Below are 20,206 nucleotides of genomic sequence, written 5' to 3' on the forward strand. Positions count from 1 at the left end.
GCGAGTGGCCGCGGTTCTGGGAGCAGGTGTGCGCGGCAGGGGGCGGAGCGTGGCCGTGGGGTCCGCGGCCCACGCCGGGGAGGCCCCGGGAGCAGCTTTGCCCAGCGCCCCCGGACCCTGTCTGTCGGCCTGCCCCTGCGCGGTGCGCGGGTCCGCTTCCGCGTGGCGGACGGGTTCGTGGTGCCTTTGGCCAGGCGGGCGCCGGGGCTCTCCTGCGGGCTCTTGCCCAGGGCGCCGCCAAGGGCCGGGTGCGGGGGCGGGCCCAGCGCCTTTGGGAATCGCAAGATGGGGGACTCCCGTCGCGTGGGCCAGGAGATCCGGGTGCCCCCGGCCTCAGTGCTCGCCCGACGGTGCTCTCTGCACCCGGGCTCCCACGGAGCCTCGCGTGGGTGCGTGCGCGCCGGCCGGCCGGCCGGGGTGCGCCTTGGGGCCCCCCACCCCCCGCGGCTTCCGGCGGGGCTCCCCTCTGGGTCTCTCGGGAGGGTTGAATGAAGGACAGGGGACAGCTCGCCCCCGCCTCCCGGTGAGCGCGGGCGCGCGCGTTGTGTGTGTGTGTCTGGGGGGGGGCGCGCTGTGGGCCTGGGGTGGGTGCAGGTGAGGGGCACGCTGGCAGGGGCGCTGGGAGCTGGGCGCGGGGGGAGCGGCCACTGGGACCGCCACCTCGGGGAGGAGCAGGGGCCGCCCGGGGCCCCCACTCAGCCCCTCACCACCGCCACCCCCGCGGCCCCGCTCCCTGCACAGCCCCGCCCCCACCGCGTTCCCCCACCCTCCCCGTGAGGATGTCCCTGCGGGACGGGAGCCCCCGGCGTACTCCTTTATGCCCCAGGAGGCCCCCCCAAGCCCCCGGGCGGCTGGCCGAGCGGCCCCGCCCCGCCCTGGCCCTCGGCAAGGCGTTGGGGCCGGCCGGCCGGCCGGGAGCCGGGGCAGGCAGGCCCTGGAGAGGGGCTGGGCGCGGGGCTGGACGGTCTTGGTGAGGAGCTGTGGGAGGGGGCGGGGAGGGCAGTGGGCAGGGGTGGGAGCTCAGGCCAGCCTCAGGCAGCCCAGGCCTGGGGGCCGGGCGCAGGGGAGTGGCAGGGCACCTGGGCACCTGGGTTGTGGGGGCCCGGAGGCTATGGGCAGGACCAGGGCCAGGGGCTAGGGCCCAGCCCCCCACCCCTCCCTTCCCCGCGTCCAAAGCCAAAGGCCAGGGGGAGAAAAGTAAAGAAGCAAATGCCCCACGCCCCCACAAAAGGCCTACAGCACCCGGTATTCCCAGGCGGTCTCCCATCCAAGTACTAACCAGGCCCGACCCTGCTTAGCTTCCGAGATCAGACGAGATCGGGCGCGTTCAGGGTGGTATGGCCGTAGACGGAGGCGCGGCTCTCCCGCCGCCCTCAAGAAGTGGCCCGGCCGCCCGCGGCCAGCCCCGTCCGCCCGCGCCCCCGCCCCCGCCCCCGCTGGCCCCGACGCCTGCCCTCCCGCACCGCACCGCGCACGGCTGCTCCGCTGCACAGCCCGCCTGCGCCCGGATCCCGGATGGGCGCACACAAGGCCACCCAGGGCGGGCGCAGGCGCGCGGCTGTGGCTGCACGGCTCCCAGTGTGTGCGCCCGCCCACCGGCCGCAGGGGCTCCCAGTGCCTGCGTGTGAGCCTGTGAGCCGCCGGAGGCCGGGACAGCCGCGCGCGCGCGCACACACCCACACGCACCCGCGCCTTAGGGACAGGGTCGGGGCGCCTCCGGTGGGGCCCCGCTGCGAGTGGCCGCGGTTCTGGGAGCAGGTGTGCGCGGCAGGGGGCGGAGCGTGGCCGTGGGGTCCGCGGCCCACGCCGGGGAGGCCCCGGGAGCAGCTTTGCCCAGCGCCCCCGGACCCTGTCTGTCGGCCTGCCCCTGCGCGGTGCGCGGGTCCGCTTCCGCGTGGCGGACGGGTTCGTGGTGCCTTTGGCCAGGCGGGCGCCGGGGCTCTCCTGCGGGCTCTTGCCCAGGGCGCCGCCAAGGGCCGGGTGCGGGGGCGGGCCCAGCGCCTTTGGGAATCGCAAGATGGGGGACTCCCGTCGCGTGGGCCAGGAGATCCGGGTGCCCCCGGCCTCAGTGCTCGCCCGACGGTGCTCTCTGCACCCGGGCTCCCACGGAGCCTCGCGTGGGTGCGTGCGCGCCGGCCGGCCGGCCGGGGTGCGCCTTGGGGCCCCCCACCCCCCGCGGCTTCCGGCGGGGCTCCCCTCTGGGTCTCTCGGGAGGGTTGAATGAAGGACAGGGGACAGCTCGCCCCCGCCTCCCGGTGAGCGGGGGCGCGCGCGTTGTGTGTGTGTGTGTGGGGGGGGCGCGCTGTGGGCCTGGGGTGGGTGCAGGTGAGGGGCACGCTGGCAGGGGCGCTGGGAGCTGGGCGCGGGGGCAGCGGCCACTGGGACCGCCACCTCGGGGAGGAGCAGGGGCCGCCCGGGGCCCCCACTCAGCCCCTCACCACCGCCACCCCCGCGGCCCCGCTCCCTGCACAGCCCCGCCCCCACCGCGTTCCCCCACCCTCCCCGTGAGGATGTCCCTGCGGGACGGGAGCCCCCGGCGTACTCCTTTATGCCCCAGGAGGCCCCCCCAAGCCCCCGGGCGGCTGGCCGAGCGGCCCCGCCCCGCCCTGGCCCTCAGCAAGGCCTTGGGGCCGGCCGGCCGGCCGGGAGCCGGGGCAGGCAGGCCCTGGAGAGGGGCTGGGCGCGGGGCTGGACGGTCTTGGTGAGGAGCTGTGGGAGGGGGCGGGGAGGGCAGTGGGCAGGGGTGGGAGCTCAGGCCAGCCTCAGGCAGCCCAGGCCTGGGGGCCGGGCGCAGGGGAGTGGCAGGGCACCTGGGCACCTGGGTTGTGGGGGCCCGGAGGCTATGGGCAGGACCAGGGCCAGGGGCTAGGGCCCAGCCCCCCACCCCTCCCTTCCCCGCGTCCAAAGCCAAAGGCCAGGGGGAGAAAAGTAAAGAAGCAAATGCCCCACGCCCCCACAAAAGGCCTACAGCACCCGGTATTCCCAGGCGGTCTCCCATCCAAGTACTAACCAGGCCCGACCCTGCTTAGCTTCCGAGATCAGACGAGATCGGGCGCGTTCAGGGTGGTATGGCCGTAGACGGAGGCGCGGCTCTCCCGCCGCCCTCAAGAAGTGGCCCGGCCGCCCGCGGCCAGCCCCGTCCGCCCGCGCCCCCGCCCCCGCCCCCGCTGGCCCCGACGCCTGCCCTCCCGCACCGCACCGCGCACGGCTGCTCCGCTGCACAGCCCGCCTGCGCCCGGATCCCGGATGGGCGCACACAAGGCCACCCAGGGCGGGCGCAGGCGCGCGGCTGTGGCTGCACGGCTCCCAGTGTGTGCGCCCGCCCACCGGCCGCAGGGGCTCCCAGTGCCTGCGTGTGAGCCTGTGAGCCGCCGGAGGGCGGGACAGCCGCGCGCGCGCACACTCACCCACACGCACCCGCGCCTTAGGGACAGGGTCGGGGCGCCTCCGGTGGGGCCCCGCTGCGAGTGGCCGCGGTTCTGGGAGCAGGTGTGCGCGGCAGGGGGCGGAGCGTGGCCGTGGGGTCCGCGGCCCACGCCGGGGAGGCCCCGGGAGCAGCTTTGCCCAGCGCCCCCGGACCCTGTCTGTCGGCCTGCCCCTGCGCGGTGCGCGGGTCCGCTTCCGCGTGGCGGACGGGTTCGTGGTGCCTTTGGCCAGGCGGGCGCCGGGGCTCTCCTGCGGGCTCTTGCCCAGGGCGCCGCCAAGGGCCGGGTGCGGGGGCGGGCCCAGCGCCTTTGGGAATCGCAAGATGGGGGACTCCCGTCGCGTGGGCCAGGAGATCCGGGTGCCCCCGGCCTCAGTGCTCGCCCGACGGTGCTCTCTGCACCCGGGCTCCCACGGAGCCTCGCGTGGGTGCGTGCGCGCCGGCCGGCCGGCCGGGGTGCGCCTTGGGGCCCCCCACCCCCCGCGGCTTCCGGCGGGGCTCCCCTCTGGGTCTCTCGGGAGGGTTGAATGAAGGACAGGGGACAGCTCGCCCCCGCCTCCCGGTGAGCGCGGGCGCGCGCGTTGTGTGTGTGTGTCTGGGGGGGGGCGCGCTGTGGGCCTGGGGTGGGTGCAGGTGAGGGGCACGCTGGCAGGGGCGCTGGGAGCTGGGCGCGGGGGGAGCGGCCACTGGGACCGCCACCTCGGGGAGGAGCAGGGGCCGCCCGGGGCCCCCACTCAGCCCCTCACCACCGCCACCCCCGCGGCCCCGCTCCCTGCACAGCCCCGCCCCCACCGCGTTCCCCCACCCTCCCCGTGAGGATGTCCCTGCGGGACGGGAGCCCCCGGCGTACTCCTTTATGCCCCAGGAGGCCCCCCCAAGCCCCCGGGCGGCTGGCCGAGCGGCCCCGCCCCGCCCTGGCCCTCGGCAAGGCGTTGGGGCCGGCCGGCCGGCCGGGAGCCGGGGCAGGCAGGCCCTGGAGAGGGGCTGGGCGCGGGGCTGGACGGTCTTGGTGAGGAGCTGTGGGAGGGGGCGGGGAGGGCAGTGGGCAGGGGTGGGAGCTCAGGCCAGCCTCAGGCAGCCCAGGCCTGGGGGCCGGGCGCAGGGGAGTGGCAGGGCACCTGGGCACCTGGGTTGTGGGGGCCCGGAGGCTATGGGCAGGACCAGGGCCAGGGGCTAGGGCCCAGCCCCCCACCCCTCCCTTCCCCGCGTCCAAAGCCAAAGGCCAGGGGGAGAAAAGTAAAGAAGCAAATGCCCCACGCCCCCACAAAAGGCCTACAGCACCCGGTATTCCCAGGCGGTCTCCCATCCAAGTACTAACCAGGCCCGACCCTGCTTAGCTTCCGAGATCAGACGAGATCGGGCGCGTTCAGGGTGGTATGGCCGTAGACGGAGGCGCGGCTCTCCCGCCGCCCTCAAGAAGTGGCCCGGCCGCCCGCGGCCAGCCCCGTCCGCCCGCGCCCCCGCCCCCGCCCCCGCTGGCCCCGACGCCTGCCCTCCCGCACCGCACCGCGCACGGCTGCTCCGCTGCACAGCCCGCCTGCGCCCGGATCCCGGATGGGCGCACACAAGGCCACCCAGGGCGGGCGCAGGCGCGCGGCTGTGGCTGCACGGCTCCCAGTGTGTGCGCCCGCCCACCGGCCGCAGGGGCTCCCAGTGCCTGCGTGTGAGCCTGTGAGCCGCCGGAGGCCGGGACAGCCGCGCGCGCGCGCACACACCCACACGCACCCGCGCCTTAGGGACAGGGTCGGGGCGCCTCCGGTGGGGCCCCGCTGCGAGTGGCCGCGGTTCTGGGAGCAGGTGTGCGCGGCAGGGGGCGGAGCGTGGCCGTGGGGTCCGCGGCCCACGCCGGGGAGGCCCCGGGAGCAGCTTTGCCCAGCGCCCCCGGACCCTGTCTGTCGGCCTGCCCCTGCGCGGTGCGCGGGTCCGCTTCCGCGTGGCGGACGGGTTCGTGGTGCCTTTGGCCAGGCGGGCGCCGGGGCTCTCCTGCGGGCTCTTGCCCAGGGCGCCGCCAAGGGCCGGGTGCGGGGGCGGGCCCAGCGCCTTTGGGAATCGCAAGATGGGGGACTCCCGTCGCGTGGGCCAGGAGATCCGGGTGCCCCCGGCCTCAGTGCTCGCCCGACGGTGCTCTCTGCACCCGGGCTCCCACGGAGCCTCGCGTGGGTGCGTGCGCGCCGGCCGGCCGGCCGGGGTGCGCCTTGGGGCCCCCCACCCCCCGCGGCTTCCGGCGGGGCTCCCCTCTGGGTCTCTCGGGAGGGTTGAATGAAGGACAGGGGACAGCTCGCCCCCGCCTCCCGGTGAGCGGGGGCGCGCGCGTTGTGTGTGTGTGTGTGGGGGGGGCGCGCTGTGGGCCTGGGGTGGGTGCAGGTGAGGGGCACGCTGGCAGGGGCGCTGGGAGCTGGGCGCGGGGGCAGCGGCCACTGGGACCGCCACCTCGGGGAGGAGCAGGGGCCGCCCGGGGCCCCCACTCAGCCCCTCACCACCGCCACCCCCGCGGCCCCGCTCCCTGCACAGCCCCGCCCCCACCGCGTTCCCCCACCCTCCCCGTGAGGATGTCCCTGCGGGACGGGAGCCCCCGGCGTACTCCTTTATGCCCCAGGAGGCCCCCCCAAGCCCCCGGGCGGCTGGCCGAGCGGCCCCGCCCCGCCCTGGCCCTCAGCAAGGCGTTGGGGCCGGCCGGCCGGCCGGGAGCCGGGGCAGGCAGGCCCTGGAGAGGGGCTGGGCGCGGGGCTGGACGGTCTTGGTGAGGAGCTGTGGGAGGGGGCGGGGAGGGCAGTGGGCAGGGGTGGGAGCTCAGGCCAGCCTCAGGCAGCCCAGGCCTGGGGGCCGGGCGCAGGGGAGTGGCAGGGCACCTGGGCACCTGGGTTGTGGGGGCCCGGAGGCTATGGGCAGGACCAGGGCCAGGGGCTAGGGCCCAGCCCCCCACCCCTCCCTTCCCCGCGTCCAAAGCCAAAGGCCAGGGGGAGAAAAGTAAAGAAGCAAATGCCCCACGCCCCCACAAAAGGCCTACAGCACCCGGTATTCCCAGGCGGTCTCCCATCCAAGTACTAACCAGGCCCGACCCTGCTTAGCTTCCGAGATCAGACGAGATCGGGCGCGTTCAGGGTGGTATGGCCGTAGACGGAGGCGCGGCTCTCCCGCCGCCCTCAAGAAGTGGCCCGGCCGCCCGCGGCCAGCCCCGTCCGCCCGCGCCCCCGCCCCCGCCCCCGCTGGCCCCGACGCCTGCCCTCCCGCACCGCACCGCGCACGGCTGCTCCGCTGCACAGCCCGCCTGCGCCCGGATCCCGGATGGGCGCACACAAGGCCACCCAGGGCGGGCGCAGGCGCGCGGCTGTGGCTGCACGGCTCCCAGTGTGTGCGCCCGCCCACCGGCCGCAGGGGCTCCCAGTGCCTGCGTGTGAGCCTGTGAGCCGCCGGAGGGCGGGACAGCCGCGCGCGCGCACACTCACCCACACGCACCCGCGCCTTAGGGACAGGGTCGGGGCGCCTCCGGTGGGGCCCCGCTGCGAGTGGCCGCGGTTCTGGGAGCAGGTGTGCGCGGCAGGGGGCGGAGCGTGGCCGTGGGGTCCGCGGCCCACGCCGGGGAGGCCCCGGGAGCAGCTTTGCCCAGCGCCCCCGGACCCTGTCTGTCGGCCTGCCCCTGCGCGGTGCGCGGGTCCGCTTCCGCGTGGCGGACGGGTTCGTGGTGCCTTTGGCCAGGCGGGCGCCGGGGCTCTCCTGCGGGCTCTTGCCCAGGGCGCCGCCAAGGGCCGGGTGCGGGGGCGGGCCCAGCGCCTTTGGGAATCGCAAGATGGGGGACTCCCGTCGCGTGGGCCAGGAGATCCGGGTGCCCCCGGCCTCAGTGCTCGCCCGACGGTGCTCTCTGCACCCGGGCTCCCACGGAGCCTCGCGTGGGTGCGTGCGCGCCGGCCGGCCGGCCGGGGTGCGCCTTGGGGCCCCCCACCCCCCGCGGCTTCCGGCGGGGCTCCCCTCTGGGTCTCTCGGGAGGGTTGAATGAAGGACAGGGGACAGCTCGCCCCCGCCTCCCGGTGAGCGCGGGCGCGCGCGTTGTGTGTGTGTGTCTGGGGGGGGGCGCGCTGTGGGCCTGGGGTGGGTGCAGGTGAGGGGCACGCTGGCAGGGGCGCTGGGAGCTGGGCGCGGGGGGAGCGGCCACTGGGACCGCCACCTCGGGGAGGAGCAGGGGCCGCCCGGGGCCCCCACTCAGCCCCTCACCACCGCCACCCCCGCGGCCCCGCTCCCTGCACAGCCCCGCCCCCACCGCGTTCCCCCACCCTCCCCGTGAGGATGTCCCTGCGGGACGGGAGCCCCCGGCGTACTCCTTTATGCCCCAGGAGGCCCCCCCAAGCCCCCGGGCGGCTGGCCGAGCGGCCCCGCCCCGCCCTGGCCCTCGGCAAGGCGTTGGGGCCGGCCGGCCGGCCGGGAGCCGGGGCAGGCAGGCCCTGGAGAGGGGCTGGGCGCGGGGCTGGACGGTCTTGGTGAGGAGCTGTGGGAGGGGGCGGGGAGGGCAGTGGGCAGGGGTGGGAGCTCAGGCCAGCCTCAGGCAGCCCAGGCCTGGGGGCCGGGCGCAGGGGAGTGGCAGGGCACCTGGGCACCTGGGTTGTGGGGGCCCGGAGGCTATGGGCAGGACCAGGGCCAGGGGCTAGGGCCCAGCCCCCCACCCCTCCCTTCCCCGCGTCCAAAGCCAAAGGCCAGGGGGAGAAAAGTAAAGAAGCAAATGCCCCACGCCCCCACAAAAGGCCTACAGCACCCGGTATTCCCAGGCGGTCTCCCATCCAAGTACTAACCAGGCCCGACCCTGCTTAGCTTCCGAGATCAGACGAGATCGGGCGCGTTCAGGGTGGTATGGCCGTAGACGGAGGCGCGGCTCTCCCGCCGCCCTCAAGAAGTGGCCCGGCCGCCCGCGGCCAGCCCCGTCCGCCCGCGCCCCCGCCCCCGCCCCCGCTGGCCCCGACGCCTGCCCTCCCGCACCGCACCGCGCACGGCTGCTCCGCTGCACAGCCCGCCTGCGCCCGGATCCCGGATGGGCGCACACAAGGCCACCCAGGGCGGGCGCAGGCGCGCGGCTGTGGCTGCACGGCTCCCAGTGTGTGCGCCCGCCCACCGGCCGCAGGGGCTCCCAGTGCCTGCGTGTGAGCCTGTGAGCCGCCGGAGGGCGGGACAGCCGCGCGCGCGCACACTCACCCACACGCACCCGCGCCTTAGGGACAGGGTCGGGGCGCCTCCGGTGGGGCCCCGCTGCGAGTGGCCGCGGTTCTGGGAGCAGGTGTGCGCGGCAGGGGGCGGAGCGTGGCCGTGGGGTCCGCGGCCCACGCCGGGGAGGCCCCGGGAGCAGCTTTGCCCAGCGCCCCCGGACCCTGTCTGTCGGCCTGCCCCTGCGCGGTGCGCGGGTCCGCTTCCGCGTGGCGGACGGGTTCGTGGTGCCTTTGGCCAGGCGGGCGCCGGGGCTCTCCTGCGGGCTCTTGCCCAGGGCGCCGCCAAGGGCCGGGTGCGGGGGCGGGCCCAGCGCCTTTGGGAATCGCAAGATGGGGGACTCCCGTCGCGTGGGCCAGGAGATCCGGGTGCCCCCGGCCTCAGTGCTTGCCCGACGGTGCTCTCTGCACCCGGGCTCCCACGGAGCCTCGCGTGGGTGCGTGCGCGCCGGCCGGCCGGCCGGGGTGCGCCTTGGGGCCCCCCACCCCCCGCGGCTTCCGGCGGGGCTCCCCTCTGGGTCTCTCGGGAGGGTTGAATGAAGGACAGGGGACAGCTCGCCCCCGCCTCCCGGTGAGCGCGGGCGCGCGCGTTGTGTGTGTGTGTCTGGGGGGGGGCGCGCTGTGGGCCTGGGGTGGGTGCAGGTGAGGGGCACGCTGGCAGGGGCGCTGGGAGCTGGGCGCGGGGGGAGCGGCCACTGGGACCGCCACCTCGGGGAGGAGCAGGGGCCGCCCGGGGCCCCCACTCAGCCCCTCACCACCGCCACCCCCGCGGCCCCGCTCCCTGCACAGCCCCGCCCCCACCGCGTTCCCCCACCCTCCCCGTGAGGATGTCCCTGCGGGACGGGAGCCCCCGGCGTACTCCTTTATGCCCCAGGAGGCCCCCCCAAGCCCCCGGGCGGCTGGCCGAGCGGCCCCGCCCCGCCCTGGCCCTCGGCAAGGCGTTGGGGCCGGCCGGCCGGCCGGGAGCCGGGGCAGGCAGGCCCTGGAGAGGGGCTGGGCGCGGGGCTGGACGGTCTTGGTGAGGAGCTGTGGGAGGGGGCGGGGAGGGCAGTGGGCAGGGGTGGGAGCTCAGGCCAGCCTCAGGCAGCCCAGGCCTGGGGGCCGGGCGCAGGGGAGTGGCAGGGCACCTGGGCACCTGGGTTGTGGGGGCCCGGAGGCTATGGGCAGGACCAGGGCCAGGGGCTAGGGCCCAGCCCCCCACCCCTCCCTTCCCCGCGTCCAAAGCCAAAGGCCAGGGGGAGAAAAGTAAAGAAGCAAATGCCCCACGCCCCCACAAAAGGCCTACAGCACCCGGTATTCCCAGGCGGTCTCCCATCCAAGTACTAACCAGGCCCGACCCTGCTTAGCTTCCGAGATCAGACGAGATCGGGCGCGTTCAGGGTGGTATGGCCGTAGACGGAGGCGCGGCTCTCCCGCCGCCCTCAAGAAGTGGCCCGGCCGCCCGCGGCCAGCCCCGTCCGCCCGCGCCCCCCGCCCCCGCCCCCGCTGGCCCCGACGCCTGCCCTCCCGCACCGCACCGCGCACGGCTGCTCCGCTGCACAGCCCGCCTGCGCCCGGATCCCGGATGGGCGCACACAAGGCCACCCAGGGCGGGCGCAGGCGCGCGGCTGTGGCTGCACGGCTCCCAGTGTGTGCGCCCGCCCACCGGCCGCAGGGGCTCCCAGTGCCTGCGTGTGAGCCTGTGAGCCGCCGGAGGGCGGGACAGCCGCGCGCGCGCACACTCACCCACACGCACCCGCGCCTTAGGGACAGGGTCGGGGCGCCTCCGGTGGGGCCCCGCTGCGAGTGGCCGCGGTTCTGGGAGCAGGTGTGCGCGGCAGGGGGCGGAGCGTGGCCGTGGGGTCCGCGGCCCACGCCGGGGAGGCCCCGGGAGCAGCTTTGCCCAGCGCCCCCGGACCCTGTCTGTCGGCCTGCCCCTGCGCGGTGCGCGGGTCCGCTTCCGCGTGGCGGACGGGTTCGTGGTGCCTTTGGCCAGGCGGGCGCCGGGGCTCTCCTGCGGGCTCTTGCCCAGGGCGCCGCCAAGGGCCGGGTGCGGGGGCGGGCCCAGCGCCTTTGGGAATCGCAAGATGGGGGACTCCCGTCGCGTGGGCCAGGAGATCCGGGTGCCCCCGGCCTCAGTGCTCGCCCGACGGTGCTCTCTGCACCCGGGCTCCCACGGAGCCTCGCGTGGGTGCGTGCGCGCCGGCCGGCCGGCCGGGGTGCGCCTTGGGGCCCCCCACCCCCCGCGGCTTCCGGCGGGGCTCCCCTCTGGGTCTCTCGGGAGGGTTGAATGAAGGACAGGGGACAGCTCGCCCCCGCCTCCCGGTGAGCGCGGGCGCGCGCGTTGTGTGTGTGTGTCTGGGGGGGGGCGCGCTGTGGGCCTGGGGTGGGTGCAGGTGAGGGGCACGCTGGCAGGGGCGCTGGGAGCTGGGCGCGGGGGGAGCGGCCACTGGGACCGCCACCTCGGGGAGGAGCAGGGGCCGCCCGGGGCCCCCACTCAGCCCCTCACCACCGCCACCCCCGCGGCCCCGCTCCCTGCACAGCCCCGCCCCCACCGCGTTCCCCCACCCTCCCCGTGAGGATGTCCCTGCGGGACGGGAGCCCCCGGCGTACTCCTTTATGCCCCAGGAGGCCCCCCCAAGCCCCCGGGCGGCTGGCCGAGCGGCCCCGCCCCGCCCTGGCCCTCGGCAAGGCGTTGGGGCCGGCCGGCCGGCCGGGAGCCGGGGCAGGCAGGCCCTGGAGAGGGGCTGGGCGCGGGGCTGGACGGTCTTGGTGAGGAGCTGTGGGAGGGGGCGGGGAGGGCAGTGGGCAGGGGTGGGAGCTCAGGCCAGCCTCAGGCAGCCCAGGCCTGGGGGCCGGGCGCAGGGGAGTGGCAGGGCACCTGGGCACCTGGGTTGTGGGGGCCCGGAGGCTATGGGCAGGACCAGGGCCAGGGGCTAGGGCCCAGCCCCCCACCCCTCCCTTCCCCGCGTCCAAAGCCAAAGGCCAGGGGGAGAAAAGTAAAGAAGCAAATGCCCCACGCCCCCACAAAAGGCCTACAGCACCCGGTATTCCCAGGCGGTCTCCCATCCAAGTACTAACCAGGCCCGACCCTGCTTAGCTTCCGAGATCAGACGAGATCGGGCGCGTTCAGGGTGGTATGGCCGTAGACGGAGGCGCGGCTCTCCCGCCGCCCTCAAGAAGTGGCCCGGCCGCCCGCGGCCAGCCCCGTCCGCCCGCGCCCCCGCCCCCGCCCCCGCTGGCCCCGACGCCTGCCCTCCCGCACCGCACCGCGCACGGCTGCTCCGCTGCACAGCCCGCCTGCGCCCGGATCCCGGATGGGCGCACACAAGGCCACCCAGGGCGGGCGCAGGCGCGCGGCTGTGGCTGCACGGCTCCCAGTGTGTGCGCCCGCCCACCGGCCGCAGGGGCTCCCAGTGCCTGCGTGTGAGCCTGTGAGCCGCCGGAGGGCGGGACAGCCGCGCGCGCGCACACTCACCCACACGCACCCGCGCCTTAGGGACAGGGTCGGGGCGCCTCCGGTGGGGCCCCGCTGCGAGTGGCCGCGGTTCTGGGAGCAGGTGTGCGCGGCAGGGGGCGGAGCGTGGCCGTGGGGTCCGCGGCCCACGCCGGGGAGGCCCCGGGAGCAGCTTTGCCCAGCGCCCCCGGACCCTGTCTGTCGGCCTGCCCCTGCGCGGTGCGCGGGTCCGCTTCCGCGTGGCGGACGGGTTCGTGGTGCCTTTGGCCAGGCGGGCGCCGGGGCTCTCCTGCGGGCTCTTGCCCAGGGCGCCGCCAAGGGCCGGGTGCGGGGGCGGGCCCAGCGCCTTTGGGAATCGCAAGATGGGGGACTCCCGTCGCGTGGGCCAGGAGATCCGGGTGCCCCCGGCCTCAGTGCTCGCCCGACGGTGCTCTCTGCACCCGGGCTCCCACGGAGCCTCGCGTGGGTGCGTGCGCGCCGGCCGGCCGGCCGGGGTGCGCCTTGGGGCCCCCCACCCCCCGCGGCTTCCGGCGGGGCTCCCCTCTGGGTCTCTCGGGAGGGTTGAATGAAGGACAGGGGACAGCTCGCCCCCGCCTCCCGGTGAGCGCGGGCGCGCGCGTTGTGTGTGTGTGTCTGGGGGGGGGCGCGCTGTGGGCCTGGGGTGGGTGCAGGTGAGGGGCACGCTGGCAGGGGCGCTGGGAGCTGGGCGCGGGGGGAGCGGCCACTGGGACCGCCACCTCGGGGAGGAGCAGGGGCCGCCCGGGGCCCCCACTCAGCCCCTCACCACCGCCACCCCCGCGGCCCCGCTCCCTGCACAGCCCCGCCCCCACCGCGTTCCCCCACCCTCCCCGTGAGGATGTCCCTGCGGGACGGGAGCCCCCGGCGTACTCCTTTATGCCCCAGGAGGCCCCCCCAAGCCCCCGGGCGGCTGGCCGAGCGGCCCCGCCCCGCCCTGGCCCTCGGCAAGGCGTTGGGGCCGGCCGGCCGGCCGGGAGCCGGGGCAGGCAGGCCCTGGAGAGGGGCTGGGCGCGGGGCTGGACGGTCTTGGTGAGGAGCTGTGGGAGGGGGCGGGGAGGGCAGTGGGCAGGGGTGGGAGCTCAGGCCAGCCTCAGGCAGCCCAGGCCTGGGGGCCGGGCGCAGGGGAGTGGCAGGGCACCTGGGCACCTGGGTTGTGGGGGCCCGGAGGCTATGGGCAGGACCAGGGCCAGGGGCTAGGGCCCAGCCCCCCACCCCTCCCTTCCCCGCGTCCAAAGCCAAAGGCCAGGGGGAGAAAAGTAAAGAAGCAAATGCCCCACGCCCCCACAAAAGGCCTACAGCACCCGGTATTCCCAGGCGGTCTCCCATCCAAGTACTAACCAGGCCCGACCCTGCTTAGCTTCCGAGATCAGACGAGATCGGGCGCGTTCAGGGTGGTATGGCCGTAGACGGAGGCGCGGCTCTCCCGCCGCCCTCAAGAAGTGGCCCGGCCGCCCGCGGCCAGCCCCGTCCGCCCGCGCCCCCGCCCCCGCCCCCGCTGGCCCCGACGCCTGCCCTCCCGCACCGCACCGCGCACGGCTGCTCCGCTGCACAGCCCGCCTGCGCCCGGATCCCGGATGGGCGCACACAAGGCCACCCAGGGCGGGCGCAGGCGCGCGGCTGTGGCTGCACGGCTCCCAGTGTGTGCGCCCGCCCACCGGCCGCAGGGGCTCCCAGTGCCTGCGTGTGAGCCTGTGAGCCGCCGGAGGGCGGGACAGCCGCGCGCGCGCACACTCACCCACACGCACCCGCGCCTTAGGGACAGGGTCGGGGCGCCTCCGGTGGGGCCCCGCTGCGAGTGGCCGCGGTTCTGGGAGCAGGTGTGCGCGGCAGGGGGCGGAGCGTGGCCGTGGGGTCCGCGGCCCACGCCGGGGAGGCCCCGGGAGCAGCTTTGCCCAGCGCCCCCGGACCCTGTCTGTCGGCCTGCCCCTGCGCGGTGCGCGGGTCCGCTTCCGCGTGGCGGACGGGTTCGTGGTGCCTTTGGCCAGGCGGGCGCCGGGGCTCTCCTGCGGGCTCTTGCCCAGGGCGCCGCCAAGGGCCGGGTGCGGGGGCGGGCCCAGCGCCTTTGGGAATCGCAAGATGGGGGACTCCCGTCGCGTGGGCCAGGAGATCCGGGTGCCCCCGGCCTCAGTGCTTGCCCGACGGTGCTCTCTGCACCCGGGCTCCCACGGAGCCTCGCGTGGGTGCGTGCGCGCCGGCCGGCCGGCCGGGGTGCGCCTTGGGGCCCCCCACCCCCCGCGGCTTCCGGCGGGGCTCCCCTCTGGGTCTCTCGGGAGGGTTGAATGAAGGACAGGGGACAGCTCGCCCCCGCCTCCCGGTGAGCGCGGGCGCGCGCGTTGTGTGTGTGTGTCTGGGGGGGGGCGCGCTGTGGGCCTGGGGTGGGTGCAGGTGAGGGGCACGCTGGCAGGGGCGCTGGGAGCTGGGCGCGGGGGGAGCGGCCACTGGGACCGCCACCTCGGGGAGGAGCAGGGGCCGCCCGGGGCCCCCACTCAGCCCCTCACCACCGCCACCCCCGCGGCCCCGCTCCCTGCACAGCCCCGCCCCCACCGCGTTCCCCCACCCTCCCCGTGAGGATGTCCCTGCGGGACGGGAGCCCCCGGCGTACTCCTTTATGCCCCAGGAGGCCCCCCCAAGCCCCCGGGCGGCTGGCCGAGCGGCCCCGCCCCGCCCTGGCCCTCGGCAAGGCGTTGGGGCCGGCCGGCCGGCCGGGAGCCGGGGCAGGCAGGCCCTGGAGAGGGGCTGGGCGCGGGGCTGGACGGTCTTGGTGAGGAGCTGTGGGAGGGGGCGGGGAGGGCAGTGGGCAGGGGTGGGAGCTCAGGCCAGCCTCAGGCAGCCCAGGCCTGGGGGCCGGGCGCAGGGGAGTGGCAGGGCACCTGGGCACCTGGGTTGTGGGGGCCCGGAGGCTATGGGCAGGACCAGGGCCAGGGGCTAGGGCCCAGCCCCCCACCCCTCCCTTCCCCGCGTCCAAAGCCAAAGGCCAGGGGGAGAAAAGTAAAGAAGCAAATGCCCCACGCCCCCACAAAAGGCCTACAGCACCCGGTATTCCCAGGCGGTCTCCCATCCAAGTACTAACCAGGCCCGACCCTGCTTAGCTTCCGAGATCAGACGAGATCGGGCGCGTTCAGGGTGGTATGGCCGTAGACGGAGGCGCGGCTCTCCCGCCGCCCTCAAGAAGTGGCCCGGCCGCCCGCGGCCAGCCCCGTCCGCCCGCGCCCCCGCCCCCGCCCCCGCTGGCCCCGACGCCTGCCCTCCCGCACCGCACCGCGCACGGCTGCTCCGCTGCACAGCCCGCCTGCGCCCGGATCCCGGATGGGCGCACACAAGGCCACCCAGGGCGGGCGCAGGCGCGCGGCTGTGGCTGCACGGCTCCCAGTGTGTGCGCCCGCCCACCGGCCGCAGGGGCTCCCAGTGCCTGCGTGTGAGCCTGTGAGCCGCCGGAGGCCGGGACAGCCGCGCGCGCGCGCACACACCCACACGCACCCGCGCCTTAGGGACAGGGTCGGGGCGCCTCCGGTGGGGCCCCGCTGCGAGTGGCCGCGGTTCTGGGAGCAGGTGTGCGCGGCAGGGGGCGGAGCGTGGCCGTGGGGTCCGCGGCCCACGCCGGGGAGGCCCCGGGAGCAGCTTTGCCCAGCGCCCCCGGACCCTGTCTGTCGGCCTGCCCCTGCGCGGTGCGCGGGTCCGCTTCCGCGTGGCGGACGGGTTCGTGGTGCCTTTGGCCAGGCGGGCGCCGGGGCTCTCCTGCGGGCTCTTGCCCAGGGCGCCGCCAAGGGCCGGGTGCGGGGGCGGGCCCAGCGCCTTTGGGAATCGCAAGATGGGGGACTCCCGTCGCGTGGGCCAGGAGATCCGGGTGCCCCCGGCCTCAGTGCTCGCCCGACGGTGCTCTCTGCACCCGGGCTCCCACGGAGCCTCGCGTGGGTGCGTGCGCGCCGGCCGGCCGGCCGGGGTGCGCCTTGGGGCCCCCCACCCCCCGCGGCTTCCGGCGGGGCTCCCCTCTGGGTCTCTCGGGAGGGTTGAATGAAGGACAGGGGACAGCTCGCCCCCGCCTCCCGGTGAGCGGGGGCGCGCGCGTTGTGTGTGTGTGTGTGGGGGGGGGCGCGCTGTGGGCCTGGGGTGGGTGCAGGTGAGGGGCACGCTGGCAGGGGCGCTGGGAGCTGGGCGCGGGGGCAGCGGCCACTGGGACCGCCACCTCGGGGAGGAGCAGGGGCCGCCCGGGGCCCCCACTCAGCCCCTCACCACCGCCACCCCCGCGGCCCCGCTCCCTGCACAGCCCCGCCCCCACCGCGTTCCCCCACCCTCCCCGTGAGGATGTCCCTGCGGGACGGGAGCCCCCGGCGTACTCCTTTATGCCCCAGGAGGCCCCCCCAAGCCCCCGGGCGGCTGGCCGAGCGGCCCCGCCCCGCCCTGGCCCTCAGCAAGGCCTTGGGGCCGGCCGGCCGGCCGGCCGGGAGCCGGGGCAGGCAGGCCCTGGAGAGGGGCTGGGCGCGGGGCTGGACGGTCTTGGTGAGGAGCTGTGGGAGGGGGCGGGGAGGGCAGTGGGCAGGGGTGGGAGCTCAGGCCAGCCTCAGGCAGCCCAGGCCTGGGGGCCGGGCGCAGGGGAGTGGCAGGGCACCTGGGCACCTGGGTTGTGGGGGCCCGGAGGCTATGGGCAGGACCAGGGCCAGGGGCTAGGGCCCAGCCCCCCACCCCTCCCTTCCCCGCGTCCAAAGCCAAAGGCCAGGGGGAGAAAAGTAAAGAAGCAAATGCCCCACGCCCCCACAAAAGGCCTACAGCACCCGGTATTCCCAGGCGGTCTCCCATCCAAGTACTAACCAGGCCCGACCCTGCTTAGCTTCCGAGATCAGACGAGATCGGGCGCGTTCAGGGTGGTATGGCCGTAGACGGAGGCGCGGCTCTCCCGCCGCCCTCAAGAAGTGGCCCGGCCGCCCGCGGCCAGCCCCGTCCGCCCGCGCCCCCGCCCCCGCCCCCGCTGGCCCCGACGCCTGCCCTCCCGCACCGCACCGCGCACGGCTGCTCCGCTGCACAGCCCGCCTGCGCCCGGATCCCGGATGGGCGCACACAAGGCCACCCAGGGCGGGCGCAGGCGCGCGGCTGTGGCTGCACGGCTCCCAGTGTGTGCGCCCGCCCACCGGCCGCAGGGGCTCCCAGTGCCTGCGTGTGAGCCTGTGAGCCGCCGGAGGGCGGGACAGCCGCGCGCGCGCACACTCACCCACACGCACCCGCGCCTTAGGGACAGGGTCGGGGCGCCTCCGGTGGGGCCCCGCTGCGAGTGGCCGCGGTTCTGGGAGCAGGTGTGCGCGGCAGGGGGCGGAGCGTGGCCGTGGGGTCCGCGGCCCACGCCGGGGAGGCCCCGGGAGCAGCTTTGCCCAGCGCCCCCGGACCCTGTCTGTCGGCCTGCCCCTGCGCGGTGCGCGGGTCCGCTTCCGCGTGGCGGACGGGTTCGTGGTGCCTTTGGCCAGGCGGGCGCCGGGGCTCTCCTGCGGGCTCTTGCCCAGGGCGCCGCCAAGGGCCGGGTGCGGGGGCGGGCCCAGCGCCTTTGGGAATCGCAAGATGGGGGACTCCCGTCGCGTGGGCCAGGAGATCCGGGTGCCCCCGGCCTCAGTGCTCGCCCGACGGTGCTCTCTGCACCCGGGCTCCCACGGAGCCTCGCGTGGGTGCGTGCGCGCCGGCCGGCCGGCCGGGGTGCGCCTTGGGGCCCCCCACCCCCCGCGGCTTCCGGCGGGGCTCCCCTCTGGGTCTCTCGGGAGGGTTGAATGAAGGACAGGGGACAGCTCGCCCCCGCCTCCCGGTGAGCGCGGGCGCGCGCGTTGTGTGTGTGTGTCTGGGGGGGGGCGCGCTGTGGGCCTGGGGTGGGTGCAGGTGAGGGGCACGCTGGCAGGGGCGCTGGGAGCTGGGCGCGGGGGGAGCGGCCACTGGGACCGCCACCTCGGGGAGGAGCAGGGGCCGCCCGGGGCCCCCACTCAGCCCCTCACCACCGCCACCCCCGCGGCCCCGCTCCCTGCACAGCCCCGCCCCCACCGCGTTCCCCCACCCTCCCCGTGAGGATGTCCCTGCGGGACGGGAGCCCCCGGCGTACTCCTTTATGCCCCAGGAGGCCCCCCCAAGCCCCCGGGCGGCTGGCCGAGCGGCCCCGCCCCGCCCTGGCCCTCGGCAAGGCGTTGGGGCCGGCCGGCCGGCCGGGAGCCGGGGCAGGCAGGCCCTGGAGAGGGGCTGGGCGCGGGGCTGGACGGTCTTGGTGAGGAGCTGTGGGAGGGGGCGGGGAGGGCAGTGGGCAGGGGTGGGAGCTCAGGCCAGCCTCAGGCAGCCCAGGCCTGGGGGCCGGGCGCAGGGGAGTGGCAGGGCACCTGGGCACCTGGGTTGTGGGGGCCCGGAGGCTATGGGCAGGACCAGGGCCAGGGGCTAGGGCCCAGCCCCCCACCCCTCCCTTCCCCGCGTCCAAAGCCAAAGGCCAGGGGGAGAAAAGTAAAGAAGCAAATGCCCCACGCCCCCACAAAAGGCCTACAGCACCCGGTATTCCCAGGCGGTCTCCCATCCAAGTACTAACCAGGCCCGACCCTGCTTAGCTTCCGAGATCAGACGAGATCGGGCGCGTTCAGGGTGGTATGGCCGTAGACGGAGGCGCGGCTCTCCCGCCGCCCTCAAGAAGTGGCCCGGCCGCCCGCGGCCAGCCCCGTCCGCCCGCGCCCCCGCCCCCGCCCCCGCTGGCCCCGACGCCTGCCCTCCCGCACCGCACCGCGCACGGCTGCTCCGCTGCACAGCCCGCCTGCGCCCGGATCCCGGATGGGCGCACACAAGGCCACCCAGGGCGGGCGCAGGCGCGCGGCTGTGGCTGCACGGCTCCCAGTGTGTGCGCCCGCCCACCGGCCGCAGGGGCTCCCAGTGCCTGCGTGTGAGCCTGTGAGCCGCCGGAGGGCGGGACAGCCGCGCGCGCGCACACTCACCCACACGCACCCGCGCCTTAGGGACAGGGTCGGGGCGCCTCCGGTGGGGCCCCGCTGCGAGTGGCCGCGGTTCTGGGAGCAGGTGTGCGCGGCAGGGGGCGGAGCGTGGCCGTGGGGTCCGCGGCCCACGCCGGGGAGGCCCCGGGAGCAGCTTTGCCCAGCGCCCCCGGACCCTGTCTGTCGGCCTGCCCCTGCGCGGTGCGCGGGTCCGCTTCCGCGTGGCGGACGGGTTCGTGGTGCCTTTGGCCAGGCGGGCGCCGGGGCTCTCCTGCGGGCTCTTGCCCAGGGCGCCGCCAAGGGCCGGGTGCGGGGGCGGGCCCAGCGCCTTTGGGAATCGCAAGATGGGGGACTCCCGTCGCGTGGGCCAGGAGATCCGGGTGCCCCCGGCCTCAGTGCTCGCCCGACGGTGCTCTCTGCACCCGGGCTCCCACGGAGCCTCGCGTGGGTGCGTGCGCGCCGGCCGGCCGGCCGGGGTGCGCCTTGGGGCCCCCCACCCCCCGCGGCTTCCGGCGGGGCTCCCCTCTGGGTCTCTCGGGAGGGTTGAATGAAGGACAGGGGACAGCTCGCCCCCGCCTCCCGGTGAGCGCGGGCGCGCGCGTTGTGTGTGTGTGTCTGGGGGGGGGCGCGCTGTGGGCCTGGGGTGGGTGCAGGTGAGGGGCACGCTGGCAGGGGCGCTGGGAGCTGGGCGCGGGGGGAGCGGCCACTGGGACCGCCACCTCGGGGAGGAGCAGGGGCCGCCCGGGGCCCCCACTCAGCCCCTCACCACCGCCACCCCCGCGGCCCCGCTCCCTGCACAGCCCCGCCCCCACCGCGTTCCCCCACCCTCCCCGTGAGGATGTCCCTGCGGGACGGGAGCCCCCGGCGTACTCCTTTATGCCCCAGGAGGCCCCCCCAAGCCCCCGGGCGGCTGGCCGAGCGGCCCCGCCCCGCCCTGGCCCTCGGCAAGGCGTTGGGGCCGGCCGGCCGGCCGGGAGCCGGGGCAGGCAGGCCCTGGAGAGGGGCTGGGCGCGGGGCTGGACGGTCTTGGTGAGGAGCTGTGGGAGGGGGCGGGGAGGGCAGTGGGCAGGGGTGGGAGCTCAGGCCAGCCTCAGGCAGCCCAGGCCTGGGGGCCGGGCGCAGGGGAGTGGCAGGGCACCTGGGCACCTGGGTTGTGGGGGCCCGGAGGCTATGGGCAGGACCAGGGCCAGGGGCTAGGGCCCAGCCCCCC

At 76.9% G+C, this 20,206-nt stretch overlaps 11 non-coding genes across 11 annotated transcripts; all 11 read right to left on the reverse strand.

Annotated features, from left to right (window-relative positions):
- Window positions 1-1,230: 1,230 nt before the first annotated feature.
- Window positions 1,231-1,349, reverse strand: LOC130023052 (5S ribosomal RNA). The gene has a single exon (XR_008792371.1). It is a non-coding gene; the product is annotated as a 5S ribosomal RNA (ribosomal RNA).
- A 1,612-nt stretch (window positions 1,350-2,961) lies between these two features.
- Window positions 2,962-3,080, reverse strand: LOC130023057 (5S ribosomal RNA). Its single transcript, XR_008792374.1, has one exon. It is a non-coding gene; the product is annotated as a 5S ribosomal RNA (ribosomal RNA).
- Window positions 3,081-4,693: 1,613 nt separating this feature from the next.
- On the reverse strand, window positions 4,694-4,812 carry LOC130023058 (5S ribosomal RNA). Its single transcript, XR_008792375.1, has one exon. It is a non-coding gene; the product is annotated as a 5S ribosomal RNA (ribosomal RNA).
- A 1,612-nt stretch (window positions 4,813-6,424) lies between these two features.
- On the reverse strand, window positions 6,425-6,543 carry LOC130023060 (5S ribosomal RNA). Its single transcript, XR_008792378.1, has one exon. It is a non-coding gene; the product is annotated as a 5S ribosomal RNA (ribosomal RNA).
- A 1,613-nt stretch (window positions 6,544-8,156) lies between these two features.
- LOC130023061 (5S ribosomal RNA) lies at window positions 8,157-8,275 on the reverse strand. Its single transcript, XR_008792379.1, has one exon. It is a non-coding gene; the product is annotated as a 5S ribosomal RNA (ribosomal RNA).
- Window positions 8,276-9,888: 1,613 nt separating this feature from the next.
- LOC130023062 (5S ribosomal RNA) lies at window positions 9,889-10,007 on the reverse strand. The gene has a single exon (XR_008792380.1). It is a non-coding gene; the product is annotated as a 5S ribosomal RNA (ribosomal RNA).
- A 1,614-nt stretch (window positions 10,008-11,621) lies between these two features.
- LOC130023063 (5S ribosomal RNA) lies at window positions 11,622-11,740 on the reverse strand. The gene has a single exon (XR_008792381.1). It is a non-coding gene; the product is annotated as a 5S ribosomal RNA (ribosomal RNA).
- A 1,613-nt stretch (window positions 11,741-13,353) lies between these two features.
- Window positions 13,354-13,472, reverse strand: LOC130023064 (5S ribosomal RNA). The gene has a single exon (XR_008792382.1). It is a non-coding gene; the product is annotated as a 5S ribosomal RNA (ribosomal RNA).
- Window positions 13,473-15,085: 1,613 nt separating this feature from the next.
- LOC130023066 (5S ribosomal RNA) lies at window positions 15,086-15,204 on the reverse strand. Its single transcript, XR_008792383.1, has one exon. It is a non-coding gene; the product is annotated as a 5S ribosomal RNA (ribosomal RNA).
- Window positions 15,205-16,821: 1,617 nt separating this feature from the next.
- LOC130023067 (5S ribosomal RNA) lies at window positions 16,822-16,940 on the reverse strand. Its single transcript, XR_008792384.1, has one exon. It is a non-coding gene; the product is annotated as a 5S ribosomal RNA (ribosomal RNA).
- Window positions 16,941-18,553: 1,613 nt separating this feature from the next.
- On the reverse strand, window positions 18,554-18,672 carry LOC130023068 (5S ribosomal RNA). Its single transcript, XR_008792385.1, has one exon. It is a non-coding gene; the product is annotated as a 5S ribosomal RNA (ribosomal RNA).
- Window positions 18,673-20,206: the final 1,534 nt, after the last annotated feature.

Source organism: Sorex fumeus, unplaced genomic scaffold, assembly GCF_029834395.1.
Source record: "Sorex fumeus unplaced genomic scaffold, SorFum_2.1 ptg000021l, whole genome shotgun sequence".
Classification (NCBI taxonomy): Eukaryota; Metazoa; Chordata; class Mammalia; order Eulipotyphla; family Soricidae; genus Sorex; species Sorex fumeus.